Source organism: Ochotona curzoniae, unplaced genomic scaffold (assembly GCF_017591425.1).
Source record: "Ochotona curzoniae isolate NIBS_2020 unplaced genomic scaffold, NIBS_Ocur_1.0 contig_1071, whole genome shotgun sequence".
In the NCBI taxonomy this organism is placed as follows: domain Eukaryota; kingdom Metazoa; phylum Chordata; class Mammalia; order Lagomorpha; family Ochotonidae; genus Ochotona; species Ochotona curzoniae.
In genome coordinates this window covers 12,529,390-12,550,655 of record NW_024464939.1, presented here as the reverse complement: position 1 = coordinate 12,550,655, position 21,266 = coordinate 12,529,390, and the positions used below count along the sequence as shown (strand labels likewise).

Genomic DNA, 21,266 nt, shown 5'->3' with positions numbered 1-21,266 from the left:
CTTCCTGTCACTTCTCTGGCTCTGTTGTCCTGCTAAACTTTGTTTCCTGGTCCTCATTAAAACCTTCTGCCACGGCCATAGCTACTGCTGCTGCTGGAATCACCACAGCCACCTCGATTTTGTGGTTTGGCAAAATATTGGCTGCCACTCCTATAGCAGCCAGAGCTTCTGTGCCCAAAGTTTCTTCCCTTTCTGGGTCCAAAATTTGAAGATTGATTACTGTAATTGCCAAAATCATTGTAGTTTCCATCACCTCCTAAGCTGCTTCTAGTACCACCACCAAAGCTGCCTCTGTCATTGTTATGGATGTCATAGCTACCACTCCCGCCATAGCCACTGCCCTGGTTTCCATAAACCTGTCCACTACTTCCGGAGCCTCTGCTTCCTCCAGAATTACCAGGGCCATCTACCATAACCACCATCCTTGCCAAATCCACCGTGACCATCCCTACTGCCACCATAACCACCACCGCCTTGGCTGCCACCAAAGCCACCACAACCATTGACGTTTCCTTCACTACCAAAGCTGTCATTGCCACAAAAATCACCTCCATGACCACTACCAAAGTTTCCAGAACCACTTCAACATCTTGGGGTAGATGAAGCACTGGCCATTTCCTGCTTGGACAGGGCCTTCCTTACTTCATAGTTGTGACCATTCCCAGCATAGTATTTCTGAATGACAATATTACCCACAGAATCATGGTCATCAAAGGTCGCAAAAGCAAAGTCCTGCTTCTTGCCATTGCCTCCATCAGTTATAATCTCAATCACTTTGATTTTCCCAAGCTGCTCAAAATAATCTCAGAGGTAATGCTCTCCAGTGTCTTCTTTAATTCCCCAACAAAGATTTTGTTCACAGTGAGATGGTCACCGGGTCTTTGAGAATCTTTTCTGGAAACAGCCCTCTTTGGTTCAACTACTCTTCCATCAACCTTGTGTGGCCTTGCATTCGTGGCTCCATCCACCTCCTCCATGGTGGCGTGGGCGACAACCCCAAGCACACGGAGCGCTTGGTGTTCAGTTCTCTCATCACCACACAGTCCGTGACCATTCCCCACTGGTCGTTTCGAAGCTCAGCTGTCCGATGAAGAGCTTCCGCACCTGTTCCACTCCTTAGGAGACTCTGACCTCGACCTGATGGCGGTGCCAAGAGCGAAGAGAGAGATGCTTCCTCAGCTAATCATTGTTTAAAAATAATTAATTCACTAAGCAATTCTTCTTTGACGAACTTAGTAACAAATCCAAATGATGGATTATACCTTGAAATAATACACTATTTAACAGCATGTATTTTGGGACCGGGATGACACTCAAAGCCAAATCCAAAGTAAAGGCTCTGAAGGCCAAGTAGGCAGTGCGAAAAGGTGGCTACAATCTCTCTCTGTCTGACTCTCTCTCTCTCTCTCTCTCTCTCTCTCTCTCTCACACACACACACACACACACACACACACAATGTGCACATCAGCCATATTCCAACAGGTTAAATGACTAGACCTTTGGCAGATGGGCCCAAATATCCTCACATGAGCATGTTCAGGAGTAACAAGCTTGTGCACCATGCCATCATCAAGCCACCCCTTCTCCACAAGATCAGACAAGCTGCGCAGAGAGGACCGATGGAGAGATAAAGGCATATGTTTGTCCTCTGATTATGTTGCTTTGAATGCCATTTGCGGTCATTGAAGCTGGGTCTAGCTGGATAATTTTACATGTGTTTTTTTTTTTTGCATCCCCCCCCCAAAAAAAAAAACCCCAAAAAAGCAAAATAGAGAAAAGCAACCAAACAAAATCACAAAAGCCAGAATCTCTGATCTGGCTTTAATATTTAATACTGCAAAGTTGGGTGAATTGCTCAAAGTTTGAAGTCACTCTCAGTAACTAGATTAGAAAATGTTTTAAGAAAATAAATGGCTACTCTAAGAAGCCTTAGCCAGCAAACAATAATCATCAGTCGCATCTTCATTTCACTGGCTACAGTAACAGGGTCCTTTCTAACTGAAATGAGTGTTGAAGGCAGATTCTTCCTGTGTTCTGAGCCAGGGCTGATAATCAGCATGTAAAAGCCTTAGTAAATGTCATCACAAATCCATTGCAAATATTGAAATAACATTTCCTGTTTTAAAATATCAATTCTTGTACTGATTTTACTCTTACAAAAATTCAACACTGAAGCATTTCCTATTCCCCAGGGAATCAAAGGATATTTGACAAGCTTCTGCCTTCACTTTTATCTAATAAATTATATGTTTTAAACATAATAGCAATGCTTCGAGACACAGTTTGGTACATGTCAGTAATAGCTCTTAATAATTCAGAAAGAATATAATAATCTACCATGATCAAAACTAATCTACCATAAAAAGTACAAAAATATCAACTGGCTTATTCTGTAAAAACAAATCCAAATTAATTGCCTCATTTGTTACATCACATATGATATACAATTTAACATTGTCATGAGTCTGTATGAAAATCTACCTTAGGGAAATTTAGAAAAATGTTACCAAGTAAGGATTCCTCTCATTGTGAAAATGAATAGCATTAGTTAAACCAAATAATGTAACTCCTAACCACCTGTGAGTATCATTATTATGCACAAATTACTTATTGAGTCATAACCTCTGGTGTCAGTAAAAATTAAAATATTTATACTACATTTTACCTCTTTTGATGAAAACATGAGCATACACACACAATTTTGAGTGCAATACATTCTAAATAATCTAATTTACCACATAAATTTAGATGAAATACCCAACCTCTCACGAAAAGCATGAATTCTATCTTTCCAAGACTTGTGAAATTTTTCTCATCCATTTTGTCCATTTTCTCTATCTTTTCTTTGTACTATTAATCTTTGTCTTGGTAGGTTCATGTTGTTCAAATTCTTTGCTATTATTTTACCAAGGCTTCAAAGGATAGCAGATATAAGTGCAGAAGCAGTAATGTCATGTTTATTTAATAAGAAATCTTGCAAATTCTTCATTTCTTTCTACTACACTATGTCAGGTGGTGCAGCTGGCCACCTGGCATGATCAGAGCATATACCCTGTTATCTGAGTGTTTGCAGCACTGCAAATAAACACTATAACACTACAAATTTTAGCTTATATGCAAAATGTAAAACCAAATAGCATGTACAGTCAATTGAGGTTATAGCTACCTAGATTTTCCATTACATTTCTGTATAGCACTGAGTTTCCCACTGAGCCACAGATATTCGTTTTTTCAAAAAAAAAAAAGAAAGATTTATTTATTTTATTGGAAAGTCAGATGTACAGAGAGGCGGAGAGACAGAGAGGAAGATCTTGCGCCCGATGATTCACTCTCCAAGTCACCACAATGGCCAGTGCTGCGCTGATCTGAAGCCAGGAGCCAGGAACTTCCTCCAGGTCTCCCACATGGGTGCAGAGTCCCAAGGCTTTGGGCCAGCTCAACTGCTTTCCCAGGCCACAGGCAGGGAGCTGGGAGGGAAGTGGAGCTGCCGGGATTAGAACCAGCACCTATATCAGATCCAGGCATGTTCAAGCTTAGGACATTCGGCACCAGGCCACCACACTGTGCCCCACAGAAATTCTTAAAAAATGTGAATTTATCTCCAAAAGAGAACGATATTGTTACAAATGATCCAATCCCCCATTTGGTAGCTCCTTGAATGACTGGGGTTGAAGGAAATTTATCTATAAATATGAATGTTTTCTCTCTTTTTGTTTTCAATAGTTATCTCAAGCAAAAATATGAAAGTAAAAACATTACCAAAGCTACAATCTGTGAGAAGTTTTATAGGTTAAATTCAATTCAGATATCTTATCTCATTAAATTTTCACATAATTTATGAAAGAAGCATTCTATGAAGGAGGAAACCGAGTATGGAAAAATTCAATTAAATCAAATTGAATCAATTTGAAATAAAAAATAAAAGAAAATAAAAATTAATTTATTTTCTCATCAAAATCATAGTACATGGATTATTTCACCATTGTTTTTGGTTTTGTTTTGGCTATTAGCTATGCAGTGAAACAGCAAAAATGCTGCTAGTGGAGAAATGACAGGAGGAACAAAAGGCATAGTTTCCTAGTTCCCTTGCTATAATACTATAATTTGTTTCTTTTTCAAAATAAAGCATAAAGGGAAATTCTAAGACATGCTGCCACAATGGCTCAGTTGGTTAATCATCTGCCTACAATTACAGGTATCCCATTTGGATGCAGGTTCCTGTCCTGGATGCTACGCTTCCCATCCAGCTCCCTGCTTGTGGCCTGAGAAAGCAGTGGAGGATGACCCAAAGCCTTGGGACACTGGAGACCTCAAAGAAGCTACTGGCACTTGGCTTCAGAATAGCTAAACTCCAGCCATTGTGGCCATTTGGGGAGTGAACCAGTAGACGGAAGAGCTTTCTCTCTGTCTCTTTTTTCTCTGTTACCCTGTCCTTCCAATAAAAAGTAAGTAAATAAATATATATATTTTTTTTAAAAAAAGAAGGAATTTTAAGATACATTTCTTCTTCAGCTGTAATGCCTGGCTTGATGTATAATTTAAGATGAGATATACTCTTATGTATGAAGCAAGTGTGCTTGCAAGCCACAAATGAAATGTTCAATGCTGAATGATTGCACTCAGTAGCCACTGGTACTCAATTATTATTTATTTCATTATTTCAAAATTATAAATCATACAGAGATAAATTGTTTCCTAACCAGAGAACCAAAGAAACGCTGGGGTTTACTGGAGACTTTGATTAGACTCAGTTCATATTTGAAATAAAATGAGTTACCTATCACAAATAATAATTATAATAAGTAATAATAAACAAAAGGAGGCAAAGCAATAAGAGACTACCACTTATTCTTTAAATGTAAGGAGACTGGATGAAGGTATAGATAGAAGTTGGGGCTGAGGGAAATCAAGTTACAATAAATAAATATAAAATCAACAGAAGAGGGAAATTGGCAAGAAGTAATTCTTTCTTTTTTTTAAAAGATTTATTTTTATTATTTTTTTTTTATTGGAAAGGCAGATATACAGAGAGGAGAGACAGAGAGGAAGATCTTCCGTCCCATCATTCACTCCCCAAGTGAGCACAACGGCCGATGCTATGCCGATCCGAAGCCAGGAGCCTCTTCCATGCGGGTGCAGGGTCCCAAAGCTTTGGGCCATCCTCGACTGCTTTCCCAGGCCACAGGCAGGGAGCTGGAAGCAAAGCGGGGCTGTCAGGATAGAACTGGCACCCATATGGGATCCTGGGCGTGCAAGGCGAGGACCTTAACCACTGCGCCACCGTGCAGGGCCTGAAGTAATTATTTCTTAAAAATTCTTTTGTAGGCATAAAATGTTTACTTTAAATTACTTTGAAATCTTATACTTTTATTTAAAAACTTTAATCTAGATGCTTCCTAAAACCTTCCTTTAATAATGTCTTTGTTTTCTTCATTAGTGGATGAGTTAGAATTTGTGTAAATCATGTGACCAAAGCTTGATTAAAACCACAGCTTGATTGAAACTACAGCATAAATAGCTGTAAAATTGCTTGTAAGAAAATAATACGTGTTTGTGTTCGAAACAGTTCTTTTTATTTTACAATTTGCTTACTAATATGAACGTAAACTTAGAATAAATTGATACTTCAAGATATACCTTGTCATAATAGTAATTTTCTGTTGGGTTAAAATCAATGAAATCCTGGAGGTGTTTTGTTTTTTGTATTTCCATCTGTAGCTCCCTGAAACTCTTACTGGGTAAAAATAAAAGAGGCTCTGCTCTTTACCTTCCATTCTTGGGCAAACCTTTTGGAACATTCTGTACCAAATTAATTTTTTAACTGTCTACCAATTTCGTGAGTTACCTCTTTGTAAAATGCAGAATGGAAAAACCAACGGGCACTGCTGTTTGCAAGGATCTTCAACACTTCTCTCACAATGACACACTCTCCCTGCCCAAGCCAGTGATCAAAGCAATGCCTTCTCCTGACGCTCCCAAAGCAACACAACAAAGAAATACATCCTAGCCTCGGGAACCGTAGCTTTTATAGGAAGGAAGAATTGTGAACAAATCATATCATTTTTAAAAAGTAGTAATGAATTACCCTTATCATGTTCATGGTTGTTTCTAGAATTCCATAATTGGTAAGCTGTCCAAATCCTGCTGTGCTGAATACCCAGGAAGCTTTTAAAAAGTATAAAGCTTCTCATGAGGAACCCAAAGCCTGTTGAATGGCAATGTGAAGTGTAGGTGCTGGAGGTTTTAAATAATGCTCTTACATGGTGTTAATGCAGAGTTAGCATATCCTGGTTCACATTATACACTTCAGTACAAGTCATTTAACACACTCCTAGACAACATTTCAAAAAATTTTCCTATCACTGTTTCAGAATGAGCTTATTCAATCTTTTCTTTAGTAACATATATATAACTAGGAAAAACGTCTGAAATAAATCTTCCAAACCCTCCCTATAGACAGTAAAAAATTATAAATGTCTCTCTAGAAATAAAATAAGAATTGTATCTGTAAGAAAGCCTCAATTTGTATTTCAAGCAGCCCAGGATACTAGAAAATAGAATAATTGCTGAGTTTTGCTTATAACTACTAATATTTTTTAGAGTTACAGAAATACTCTTTCCAGAAATATAACTGCAAAAAGCTCACCTAACAGATTCAAGCTTTCAATTCATCTTATCTCGAGCACTTCTGAAGTCTAAATGGGAAAGGCCGCTAAACTTGGAGTCATATACGAGTTTTCCCTAACAATAGCGTGAATCCCTTAACACTTGTGTGAATTCAGCCATGTGCTAACCATGGTTTGCTTAGGAAGTGATGCTTGTTAAATCATTTCTTCAACACATCTTTACTGCGTATTTGCTGTTTTCAGGCACAATACTGAAGAGTACAGCAATGTTCTCAGTAGCAAAGAAGGAGTAAGCTAACAGCATTGCCACAAGACTAAAAACAAAACTGCAGCTGGAAGCATTCTTTGAACTACATTCCGTTATAGAAAAACTGGAAAGTTTTACTCTTTCTTATATAACCAGATGAGAACTATTTTAAATGTTACAACAAATGAGAATTTATTCAAGAGCACAGGCACATTGCTCTCTACGATCAGTTTTAGATATGCATGAACTCCTGTCTGCATAGCTCAGATCTTCCTTTAGTCATGCTCATCTGTATCTTATTTTATTTTGTTTTTCTCTCTTCCATCTCACTGATTTTTAAATTTTTTTGAAAAATTTATTTTATCATAGGCTCTGGGATTTCCCTTCCCTCCTCTCCAAACCCCTCTCCCCTATTGAATTCCCTTATATGATTACAATAGTATAGTCCTTCATAAACAGTCCTAAGTCCATCATGCTGCTATTTCAGTGTATCCTGACACTGTAGGTGTGGACAATGGCAGAAGATCCAGCATCCTTTTGTTAATATATGTTTAACAGTTTCATTGGGAGGCCATCCTCAATTTGGAAGTGGATATGCATACTGCATTGTATCTTCACATCTGGATGTGTTAGTCTCCATTACACAGTTACTATACATCCCCTTAAATGAAAAGACATAAATGAACCGGCCCATCCCATGAGTGTCCATTTCCTCACCTTCTGCTCTCTGTCACCTCCTTTAATCTGGCATTTCTATTATGCCATCAAAGCTATCCTCACGAAGGGCCTAAGTGATCTCCCCATTGCCCAACCAGTTGTGGGCTTCCAACTATCTTCTTTGCTGCATTCTCAATAGCAATTGGCAGTGTTGACTACACTCACCTTGAAACAGCTTTACATGATCCTTGTTACCCGGCACTCTTAAAATTCCTTTCCTTCATTTTGTCCATTGGTTCCCATTCTTTTTGTTTTTAAGTCAGATATATAAAAAGGAGTAGGGACAGAAAGGAAGATCTTTTGTCGGATGATTCACTCCCCAAGCAGCTGCAACGGCCGGAGGTATACCTATTTGAAGCCAGGAGCCAGGAGCCTCTCCGGGTCTCCCATGCCGGTGCAGGGTCCCAAAGCTTTGGGCCGTCCTTGACTGTTTTGCCAGACCACAAGCAGGGAGCTGGATAGGAAGCAGGCCACTGGGATATAAATATATGGGATCCTGGCACATGCAAACTGAGGACTTTTGGCCACTAGCCTACCACACCAGGCCCTGGTTTCTCATTCTTTACCCACAAATTTGGTGAGTAAAATCTCAGGCCTCTCTCTTCTTACTCTGCAGCTTTCTTTCAGTGATTTAATCCATTTCACTAGTATGCCAAGGTAATCCATGAAATTACTTTAGTCTAGAAGCAGAAATTCATAATCCAAATTCATAATCTCACTACCTATATGGCATCTTTTCCCAGGTATTTTCAAAGCAATTCAAAGTAATAAGACTTTAGGGGAAATTTTATTTTCACTTTGAAAATAGTATTCCTCCAAGGTTCTTACTGTTACATCGTTTTGTGGCCAAATACTCCAGAGAACTAAAAACCAGTTTTGATCACATTTTAGTTATCTTTTGTAAGTTTCCTTTTCTAAATCTCTCTTCATGGTATCCATCTTCCTCCAGGTTTTTCACTGTCTTAGCCAAGCAACTGTCATCTCTTTCCCGTGGGACAATAGTTCTAAAACAAATCTACCCAATCTTGCCCATCTGGCAGTCCCAATGACTTCTGAATTCTTCATATCATTTCTCGTGCTCCTGTAAGGCCATGCATTAGCTGTCTCTGTAGACTCCTCTGGTTTACCTTGGGCCAATCTCCCTGTTGCTGATATTCTCCAAACAGAGTAGTCTTTTTGTTCCCTGAGGACCACACAAATCTTTTTTTCCACAGGACATTTGCACAACCTGTCCTGTTAGAATTCTCTTCTTTCCTCTCCACACTGAGCATTTTTCTTTAAAAAAAAAAAAGTGTATTTTATTCATTTGAAGGAGTTAGAGAATGAGAAACAGAGAGAGGAAGGTCCCCCGTTTGCTGGATCACTCCTCATAAGGCCACAAAGGCTGGGGCTGGGCCACGAGCAAGGAGCTTCTCCAAGGTCTGTGACGTAGATGAGCGGGCCTAAGCACTTGGGCTGTTGCTGACTGCTTTTCCAGGTTTATTAGCAGGGAGCGGTGGAAGGCCACCCCCACCCCCAAGTCTACTTCTAAATGAACCTCAGAACTTTCTCCAGAGAATCTTTCTAATTTGGTCCAGTCCCCTAATTAGTCCCTTATGGAAGCTGGGATTTTTCCTTGAAAATATTTAAAATAATTGAAATGTTTCCTGATATTGAAGTCATTTGATCCATTTCTATTCTCTCCACTACAGTATGTCAGTTCCACCAGAACTACTCGGTGTTTGTCTACATTTGTATGTTCATATAGTTAGCACGGTGCCTGCCATGTAAAATAGGCACACAATACTTACCGTGTGTTGGGGAAGAAGGACCCCTCCCCTTCCATCAGCTTTGTTTCTGCTGTTATTGTTGTTAACAACAACTCTCGGGCATGGCAGTCACAGATTCTCAGAACAAGCACTCATAGCCCTCAACTGTGAGCTGCCTGTCTCACTAGAACATACAATCTTAAGACCTGCCAGACACCACTGTGGCTCACTCAGGCTCCTCAGCTTTAAGGCCCAAAGTCTTTAACCGCATCCTGGAAGCTCTCAAGATGTTGCTGCTGCTGTCGCATGAGGCAACACCCTTCACGGCCCTTCCTCTGGGAAGTAAAACTTGGTGTTTCTTCTCTGCAGACTCGCTGAACGTATCGCTTCCTTTTTTTCTGTCATATTTAAATTTATTTAATGTATATTGTATATTTATTTTTTATTCTTAGTTTCTTTAATTGCTTTTTACTAATTGTTATTTTACAATACAGTTCCATAGGCATTTGGATTCCCCCCCACCTCCTCCTGCCCAATCACAGCATAGTCCTCCCTCTGTTGAGTAAATTTTTCTCAATAAACTGCTGCTAACCAACCTTGGTGACCACTGAACGCTTATCAACATGGAAAGGAAAAGAGATGAGTGCATGAATTACAGAAAGGCATGTAATTCTGAAAGCCTAAAAACTGAATGCTAAACATTTATAATGAATTATAGGGGTAAAAATTTTGTCAATTCAAACAATGCTCTTAACATTTTTTGTTAAATTTCACAAAATTAAAATGCGTTCCGTGATAATGTGAAATATTCTGAGAAATAAACCACATTCAACAAAACCATACCATTTCAAAAATACAAACACATTTTTAAAATCTAAGTTTATTTGTAATCCAGGAAAATAATAAGGCTTATTTCAGACATATTAGAATTTTAGTCAACATATATTCCTTAAAGGAAAGGAAATAAATGAAAACACATGGTGGAATGAAATGAAGGGTAACGTGACAGCCAAGGAAACTCAACTTCTAGTTGTCTGTAACAGATTGCCATTGAACTATCCTCTCATTTCACTGATCGTCTATAAAATAAGGAAATTCATAATTGCTACACACTGCCAACTACATTAGTGCATGACTAAATAATCATTTTTCATGCTGGTGGTGGGAACTCTTTGGAGGGTCCTGACCCCTTGGAGTTGTAGCAGATCAACTGCCTAGAAATTGCCTAATCACACACATGATTTATGTTGCAAGTGCCAAAACATGTCAGCAAGTGTCTTTTTGTTTGTTTTTCATTTTAGAAGTTGCATCAACTGATGTAATTTTAACAGAAACAGTTTGACTGCTCAGAGTAATTTTTTTTTTTTTATTTCTGCTGGCTCAAGTCTGAAAAAAAAAAATGGAACTTTTTTTTGAACTTTGTTCAGGGGAGCCCTGAAAATTCAGCTTTTGATCTCATGTCCACTCCAAATATATGACAATGATAGATAAAACATTAAAAAGGGATTAAAATGATCATGCCGAAATGAAAAAAAAGAAACATATATTTTTACCAGGGACAAAAAAAGAAACAAATTAAAGGCTGAGCTGAAACCATGTGCCTCCTAGAGCTGGGAAGCCTATAAAGGACAGGGTCAGGAGTCAGAGTTGCTTAATTTAACCAAGAATTGGATACAATTTTGGGAAATCACATAACAGAAGAAAGTAGGCAAATAAAACCTCAGATCATGGCCAAATATGTTCTCTAATCTGGTGATCTGTCTCCCTTACATCTTTCATCACCAACCCTAAGGAGCCCTAGCTGCCAAAGCAAAACTTGTCTACTTTTTTGGCAGTCTCGGGCAACTACAGCATCTCTAGAAAGATAAATTATGAGATTAAATTTCAGAATTAACACCATTGTCAAGTTACATTTGGAAATGATTTTTAATATTTCTGTGGGCTTCAAAGAGATAAAGGAAGAAGATCCATGGAAAGGAGAAAAATAATTTTAATTAAGTCAAAACTAATGTAAATAAGCAACGGACAGGGTAAGAGTCTATTATGAACCCCAACTCAAAGATTATTGAACTAGTTTCTATTGATATGACTAACTTTAGATAGGGCTAAAGAAAGAATCAGTAGTTTGGATTTGTTCTTTTCTCTCAGAATTTAGAGGTTGAAGGTGAGTTGAGCCATACCAGATGTGGTTGCAGCGCCCAAACAGCACATGTGAAAACCGGGGGGAGGAGGCAAAGCCGACAGGGGAATGTGGGCTCCCTTGCTGGACAACTAGTCCATTGGAAAGCGTGAGTCAGGATTGGGGCAGACCAGACTAGGCAGGGCTATAACACCTGTGGGCCTCATGTGAGCTAGATAAGGGAAGGGCCATGGTGGGCTGACTGTTCCACCAGGTGCAGGCAAAAATTAGAGTGGGTGAGGGTTGCTTGGGCTTAGCTGCAGCATCAGCTGGCAGAGGCTGGCACTGGGAGTTAATTCTGTGAAGTCAAATGCCAGAACTACCTGGAGAGTACATAGTCTGGGAATGGGAGTGGCCTATCTCCTAGTTGGGAGATAGTGGACACCTCCCTTGGGGTCACCACTCTCCCCGGACAGCACGAAAACCAGGACAGGGGCTGGGGTGACTAGACAGAAAGGTATCTGCCAGTAAGTGTGCGGGCTGAATAGTAGGTTGGTTGGGTTGAACTAGGCTTCAATGCCCACTGACATGTACGAGAGCTAAATGGGACGTGGGACAGACTGGACAAGCCTGCGGTACATACTGGCAAGCATGGGAACCAGGGTAAAGGTTTATGGGAGATCGTCCCAACTAGTTTGCAGCTCCCACTGGTTTGCATGAGGACTGAGTATGAAGTGCGTAGGATCGAGCTGGACTACAACACCCATTGGTCCACGAGGAAGACATGGCTGGAAACAGAACTGACCCGGCAATAGTAATGACCAGCATGTACATAAGCTGATTGGTGCAACGGACTGTGTTAGACCCTGTACTAGAAAACTCACTCAGGAATCAGATCTGGGAACATCTCAGTTGAAGCTTCTTTGGAGATCTCTTCAACTGAACTGCTCATCTCAGAACCCCAACCATGAAGAGACTATGTCAGCCAGTGGACTCTGAATAGATTTCATTATGATTACAATGGTGAGATTGGCAGCAATCCCCAACTGTTGAACTAGCAAAACTGCTTGAGCAGGACCCTTGGAGCATGCCTCACATGGGGGATCTGGGATGGGTGGGAGGCTGGGTGGGGCTTTTCCCTTTGTTTTTTCCCTGACCCCAGATACAGGGAAAAAATGATTATATTAGTGTGGAAACAAGGGTATTACCCGCTTTCACCATGTAACCCTTGACCCTTTGTACCCAAACAACTAAGTAAGATTATTAAAAAATAATTTAAAAAAACCAAAAAGGAAATATGATACTGTCTTCCACATTCCACTTATTGTACAATAATTACTTTTCTTGATTACCTCAAATTGAACTACTATAAGCCACTTTGCACAGCTGTTTGCAATAGCTCAGTTTTGAAAGTATAATTTGCTACACTGTCTGAAATCATTTTTATTGCTCTAGTAAACAAGTCTTATAAATTCCAATTATATGGTATATTTGTTATGATATTATAAAATTAATTAATTTCCTTTTGAAATGCTTCCACTTTTTTTTTTATTACAAAGTCGGACATACAGAGAGGAGGAGAGACAGAGAGGAAGATCTTCCATCCAATGGTTCCCTATCCAAATGAGCGCAATGGCCGGTGCTGTGCCGATCCAAAGTCAGGTGCCAGAAACTTCCTCCAGGTCTCCCACATGGGTGCAGGGTCCCAAGGCTTTGGGCCGTCCTCGACTACTTTCCCAGGCCACAAGCAGGGACCTGGATGGGAAATGGAGCTGCTGGTATTAGAACCAGCACCCGTATGGGATCCCATACATTCAAGGAGAGGACTTTTAGCCACTAGGCCACTGTGCCGGGTCCCTGAAATGCTTCCATTTATTGAAAGATAGAAATAATTCTAAATAAACTCACCTATTACCTATACATTTCAATTTTCAGCTTTATGTGAAGGCTAGAAAATTCTCTTCTCAAAAAGTATGTCTCTCGGAATCAAGATTGTGAAATAGGGGGCCTGGCACAGTGGCGCAGTGGTTAAGGTCCTCGCCTTGCACGCCCAGGATCCCATATGGGCGCCAGTTCTAATCCCGGCGGCCCTGCTTCCCATCCAGCTCCCCACTTGTGGCCTGTGAAAGCAATAGAGGACGGCCCAAGGCTTTGGGACCTGGCACCCGCATGGGAGACCCGGAAGAGGCTCCTGGCTCTGGATCGGCATAGCATTGACCGTTGCGCTCACTTGGGGAGTGAATGATGGGACGGAAGATCTTCCTCTCTGTCTCTCCTCTCTGTATATCTGCCTTTCCAATAAAAATTAAAAAATAAATCTTAAAAAAAAAAGATTGTGAAATAGGATAAGGGCACATTTAAAGAATTATTAGCCAGGGTGAAGTATAGAGGGCAGATTCTAGGAAACTGGAGAGGACAAGCCCAATGGCTGACACCTAGGCTGATGGACACGGGAAGCTACAAAACCAACAGAATTGTGTTGCAGTGACCAGATACCCCAGCAGCAGTCAACAAGTGGTGATCTAGGAGTTTCCAGAAGCTCAGAAGGTGAACAAGAAACTGCCTGGGTATATGCACATTGACAAAGGAAACTTCCTCAAACTGACTTATGTATGAGAATGAATTTAATTATAGAAAATATAACAGTATACATAAACCCAAACACAAGAAACACAATGAAAGAATTTTTTGTCTTTGTTTTTCTGAGTCAACATGCTCCAGGAAAAATGAACACAGCTATTGGTCAAAAACCCAGAAACCTCCTGAGATGACCTACGTCACCCTGTATGGCTGTTCCATGATTCCATTGCTTCATTCTGTGTCATCTTACCTTCAGCTGCCCTAGCTTCCCAGAGCCCATGGTGAGAATGATCTTTTGCTATTTGTGGCATTACATGACCAGTTCCAGCCGCACTTCATCTCAATAAGCATCATTAAAATTCCTGCATTTCAGTGGAGAGACTCAATGTCACATTTAGGGTAAATGCCCATTTTTAAACATCTATGGCCAAAGAAACCAGGATCATGAGAATTCCTCATCACTAATTTCTGGATAAGTGATGATGAGATATCTTAAGCACACCAATTTTCTGGGGAAGGTATAAGAGATTTGGTCAAGGCAAATGAAGGTGAAAGAATTTCTAGTAGGATCAGAGGTTTTCCCATAAAAGAATAGAGGAAATGCTCAAGCAGGCAGCTACTTATTCAATTCCCTGCTGTGGTAACCTACCTCTTCTGACAAAGTCTTGAAGCACATATTTTTTTTCTTTTTTTAAAAGATTTTATTATTTTTTTTAAAAAAGATTTACTTGTTTTTTCCATATTGTTTCCTTCATATTTAAACGGGGGTATTAAGGAAGAAGGCCCATCCAATTTCCCACCCTCCCCAGGTCCCGGATGTAGGGCATGCTCTGAGATTCTTGCTCAAGTGGTTTTGATATTTCAAGTTATGAATCGATGCCAATCTTGCCACTCCAAGCACTATGAGGTCTTTGATAAATCCACTGATTGACATAGTCCATTATTGTTGAGATGGTTGGTTGACCTGTTCTGTCTTCTCTCTTTTCTTCATTAGGGTTTGAGTCCAGCATTTAGATTAGGAAGATCTCCAAAGAGACTTCTTGTATGTGCTAACAAGTACAGGATCCAGCACAGTCCATCGCCCTGATCAGCTGTTGGTTGCGATTGCTGGGTTGGTTTTGTTTTCACTCCTGACTTCCACTGGAACCAATGGGTGTTGCAGTCCAGCCCGGTTCTGCCCAGCACATACTTGGCCCCCACATAAACCAGTGGGAGCTACAGCCTAGTTGGAGCTACCCACAATAACCCCCACCAGGCCTGCCCCCTACCCTGGTTTGCCAGTATGTGTAGCAGTAATCCAGTCTGTCCCACACCCCATTCCACCTCAGCCGCTATCTTAGTTTTATGTCCTCCTGTGGAAGTGGTAACCCAAGAGGGATGAGCCCACCATTTCCCTCCCAGGCCTCTCCCACTCCCAGATTCCAGCTGATGCTGTGGCTAAGCCCAAACAACCCTCACCCACTCTAATTTTGTTTGCACCAGTAGGAATAATCAGCCCATCCCGGCTTTTCCCTGATCTAGTCCACAAGAGGCGCACAGGTGTGGTAGCCCTGCCTAGTCTGGTCTGCCCCCATCCCAGCCTACGCTCTCCAGTGGAAGTAGCTGTCCAGCAAAGGAACCCTCCCTTATTCCCCTGCTGGTTCTGCCCCCCCCCTTCCTTGTTCTCACGCTTGCTGGTTGGGCGCTGCGGTCCCTTCCGGCACAGGCAACCTCACCTTGGCATTCTGTATTGTGCACTAAGTCATTGTTGCGACCGAGCCTGGCTCGACCCACACTGGTGCCTGGATTTGCCAATGGATGACGTGGACAGATTCAGGCTGGTCTTCCCCCGCCCCATGCCAATTGTATGCCAATGGGACACTTTCCATGGCCTGTTCTGGGCTGTTTCCTCTCATGTTTGAAGCACATATTTTAGAGCATTTTTTAATATTCCTATTGGTCATTGTTATACATAGAACACTTGTGTTATGCACAAATGCACAACACGTTCAAAATATCAGTATGTACATACATTGATCCATAGAAATATAGAAATGACTACAACAATGAGATACTATAAACAATGACTATAATCAACAAAAAAGGCTGAAGCAATTAATATTTTTCGATATTTTGTCACAAAGGATATGTCATTCCATAATCCCTCTAAATTTTAAGAAAAAAGATAATTTGAAACACTGAAAATAGAACAATCATGTTTGATTTAAAAATACACTTCCGGGGTCCGGCGCGGTGGCGCAGTGGTTAAGGTCCTCGCCTTGCACACCCGGGATCCCATATGGGCGCCAGTTCTATCCCGACAGCCCCGCTTTCCTTCCAGCTCCCTGCCTGTGGCCCGGGAAAGCAGTCGAGGACGGCCCAAAGCTTTGGGACCCTGCACCCGTGTGGGAGACACAGAAGAGGCTCCTGGCTTCGGACCGGCATAGCATCGGCCGTTGCGCTCACTTGGGGAGTGAATCATGGGACGGAAGATCTTCCTCTCTGTCTCTCCTCTCTGTATATCCACCTTTCCAATAATAAAAAAATATACTTCCAGCTCAAAGATCTTTGATGGTCTTTCTCTGTTTTTTTATATTCTTTTCACCATTCAATGTTAGATATTTCTATCATACTTTGGATAAGTGTCATTTAAATTCATACATCCTGGTCTGCTTTTATAATTTACTTCATTTTTAGTTATGATTCTTCATCTCAGTGGATTAAGAACTTACCAATGGCCATTTTGCCATATTTGTTCCATTGCTGATTTTTTTTTCATTTTGATAGAGTTCATGTTTGTGCTTTTTTATTTTCCTTTTTTCTGTGGTAAACTTTGGGTGGCATATTTCTTTTCATCTTTGAGAAAGCTCTTTGTGGCTTTTGCTATTGAAATATGGCTTGGATGGGTAAATTTAGCTAGCATGACACGTTGCTCCAATTAAGGTTGCTATTGGAAACATTCACCTGATTATTGTCAATGATGGATGATATTTATTTTCTGCCTAGATGACTGACCAACTCTGCTTACACTAAGAGTTCAGTAACCTTCCAAGGACAGTTCTCAGTTTGTACAGTTATAGATCAATCTTCTTTTGTGTATTGAGTCCTTTTAATGATTATTCTAATCTTTTGGGGGAAGATTCTAGTAAGTTGACTCCTTCAAAGTTATTTTTTTTATTATTTCCTTTCTTGAATTCCCTACTTCAAACTGTTTTGTTACCTTAATGCTAGATTGTCTTTTTCTCCATTACTGAAATGTGATCTGTTATGTGCAAACTTTCATTTTCTTTCTTTGACTTTTTCTCAGTATTCAGTGTAGAAGTGTCAGCGTATATTAAAAAAAAAATGTTAGAGCAAGACATACTAGTCCCGTGTTTGGATTTTGAGTCAACTAAGTGGCAAAGTCCCAGCTCTTTTCTTACCTGCTCAAAATGTTTTTTTTCTTTTTTTCTTTCTTGGAGGCATATGGAAGCCTACAACTAATTACATAAGTAAAATTTCTCACCCATTTTGATCCACAGCCAGAACTGGGGAAGACTGGTTTTTATCCCAATAATTACTACATCAATTATGTTCCCTCAAAAACCAAAAAACCCTCCTATGTCTTTGTATCACCACAAATAAACCTAAATTGGAAAATGTTAAGTAAAACATACTTCATGATAGTGCAAGAAATTTTGAAGTACCTGCCTAAAGTTTCCATAATATCTGTTTTCCACGAGCTTTTTATAGAATCTAACTCTGCATGGATTTCAAAATTTTTGCAAAAAGCAAGCATATGTCAACTGCAACTTTCCACAACTTTTGAAGCTCCCCATGCATATTTATATGCATTTTCTGTGCTAGCCGTGAAGAAACTCACCAGTATAGTCATAATAGCTAAGTAAAATTTAGTGAAAATGAAAACAATTTGTAAACAGATAGAATGTGTCATAAATAGCAATCCAAACATCACAAGAAATGCAATCTCTGATTATCTGAAAGGAGGAATTATGGGCATGAACACATAGAAAGGGTCCACAATCAGATGGCTTAAGGTACAAAAAACATGTATTTTACTTATTATTTTGACTGGGAAATGTTTTCTAATCATCACAGTTATCTATGAATGCCAGGAACTAAGGTTATAATACCCCATTTTGAAAAACTATTAATCTAAATTTTCCAATAAAATAGAAGGCTAGAGGGATGAATCATACCAATTTTAACTCAAAGTTTGGAAGTACTGAAGGGAGGGACCAGCACTTTGGCTCAATAGGCTAATCCTCCACCTCTACGTGCCGATATCATCTATGCTTAAGCCACACTACTTCCCATTCAGCTCCCTGCTTGTGGCCTGGGAAAGCAGTCGGAGATGGCCCAAAGACTTGGGACCCTGCACCCATGTGAAAGTCCTGAAGAACTTCTGACCCCTGGTTTCAGAAACCAGCAGTTGTAGCCATTTGGGGCATGAACCAGTGGATGAACAATCTGTCTGCTGCTGCTTCTCTCTATGAGACTGTCTTTCAACAATTAAGTGAATCTTTAAAAAAAAAAAACTGAAGGGAGTTTTCCAGTGTCTCTGTGATGTTTGAGTTCACATCTGAAGCCAGGCAGAGAAAACATCACAGACAGTTCTCTGTGTAGCCCATATTTCTGTTACTGACCAAAAGTCTTGCTTGTGTTGTAGCTGACCTTTAGGACATCTGTTTTCCTACTTTGAACTTCCCATACTCTATGATTCTTATGACTTCAATAGGGCTATAAACACTACCTATTCATATGATTTTCCCATGAAATTTTCATTTGGATAAAAATGCACCACAGTCTGTCTTGGCCCTTCTATGGAGATTTAAAACATGATCTTGGCCCAGCCTTCCTCACTGAGTAAATATCTTATAAATTTGCTGGAGTTCAATTTATTTCCCAAAGGGAGGTTTTGATTTTTTTATTTATTAATTTTAATTTTATACCAAAAGCCTAATTATAGAAAATTGGATAGAGAAAGATCCTCCCCATCTACTGGTTTACTCCCTAATGCCACCGACAGGAGGACTGGGCTGAGAACTCAGAAATCATCATGGATGCCAGGAATGCAAGCACTTGTACATGAATGTGAATTTTCAGGAAGCTGGAACAGAGTCTCAAACGAATAGGACTTGAAAAAGACTTTGATATCAGGTATCAGATACAGCCAATCCAAGCAGTGACAACTACTGTTCCAAATAACCACCCCTCTTTCAAAAGAGATGTTTACGTCTTAAAATAGCTACATTCAAGCATCATTACCCTAGAGAGATACAGGTATAAGCACAATAAGTAGAGGTAGAATCACGGAAAGTCTACTTTGAGACTAATACTCAAAGTTTCCTTATTCATGAACCAATCACACAACCAGACTCAACAACCTTGAAGAACTGATGAGTAACGTGCCCATTAGGGAACATGTACTGAGTACTCAAGAAATTGAAATTTCTAGTGTTTTTCTCTGTATGAACACTAATCAATGAGAAATTCATAACCATATTTTCTTTTGTTTTAAGATGTGGATCCCATCAACGCATTGTCCTGTTATCAGAACTCACTGGAAAATGTCAGAAAGAACTGTAGATTATGAATAGTTAGCTACAGTAGGCATGGATCATCTATTCGGACCCTGGTCAAGGGAGCTTGTTTGGTTGGGTAGGACTAATTTGAAAAAAATTCAAAGTACCAAATGGGAAGGCAAACAGCAAAGAGTCCAAATTTAATGTCAGGAAGGAGATTTTTACTTGTAACACTGCTATAAAACAGGTGTCATCACCATCATTATTATTGTTGTTGTTATTGTTACTTATGTTTTATAAAAAGAAAAAACAATTTTATTAAATGTGGACACAGGTAACCAGCCAAAAAGTAAGAGAACCAGAATTCAAATGTTCAGTACTCTTTAACTTCTAAGGATCCCTGCTTTTAATGAGTGTTATTTCCTTCCCTTGCACAGGAGGCTCAAGGTGAGAGCTGGGATTGAGACAACTCTAAAGAAGACATTTCAGAGAAATATCTAGAAGTTAAAAGCAATTGAAAGTGAAGAGAGATGAGAGGAAGGATGAAGCATGATTACCAGATTTCAGAAGGTGATCATGAGAGCTAAATAAAAATCAGGAAACTTGGTGTTAACAAAGGTAAGGAAGAAAGAATTCCATGAAGGTTACAATGGTAAGAAAATGAGATTTGATTGAAAGAATCTGACCCTGGACAAGCAACAAGAATTAATCAATATGAAGGGACCAATTAAAATTTGAAGTCACAAGCTGTGAATAACAAACTCATGATGTTTTCAAATAGCATTTAGTAATTCTATGGAGAACTTTGGAATATTCACATATCAAGAAATTAAAAAGGTGTTGAGATTCAGATAAAGTGAGAAGTGCTGTACCATGCCTATCTAAGTAGGGCACTCAATTAACTTAAAATAGAAATTACGTGTTGGGTAGGATGGCAGGGAGAAAGATGGGGAACATTAAGGCCTAAAGCGAATCTTCATAAGTTTGAGAAGCCTAAGAAACTGAAATTGATTTGCAGACTAGAAGATAGTAAGTGCTCAAAAACAATTTTACTAGTCAACTAATACGTGTAGTAAATGTTCAATATTAGAATTTTTAAAATTAGTGCCAGATTGTCATTACAGATATTGAAGCATCTCATGGTAGAGGCTAGACTTGTGCTGATCAGGATGATGTTGATGTAGGAGTAGATATTGACAAAGGAGGCAGTGTCCACAGAAGGATGGGAGCACAGAGAGGGAGTTACAAAACCAGAGACAGTAATGAAAGTGTTTTTGCAAAAAGACGTGGAAATAAAAGTTTGAAACAGGAACTGAACTTTGGAAAATGTACACAGTACCTCCAAACCCTGGTGTGTATGATATGCAACAAAAAGTGACCATAATTAGGCATATAAAATGAAATCGGTTGTTCAGGAAAGAAAAAATTGTACTTTTTCTAAAAAGAGAGGAAGAATTTCATAGGCCAGCTTTGTGGCTTAGCAGGCTCAATCTGCAATGCTGGAATCCTGTATGGGTGTCAGTTCAAGTCCCTGGTACTCCACTTTTGATGCATTTGCAAGTTAATACACCTAAGAAAGCAACAGAAGATGGCCCAACTCCTTGGCCCTTGTACCCCAGTGTAAGACCTAGAACAAGGTCCAGGATCCTGGCTTTGACAAATCCTGAATACTATGGCCATGTGAGGAGTGAAACAGTGAATAGAAGTGTTCTCCTCCACTCTTT

General features: G+C 39.8%; 1 pseudogene; it reads right to left on the bottom strand.

The window, feature by feature from the left end:
* Positions 1–56: 56 nt before the first annotated feature.
* Positions 57–21,266, bottom strand: part of LOC121164780 — a 53,294-nt pseudogene continuing 32,084 nt past the window's right edge.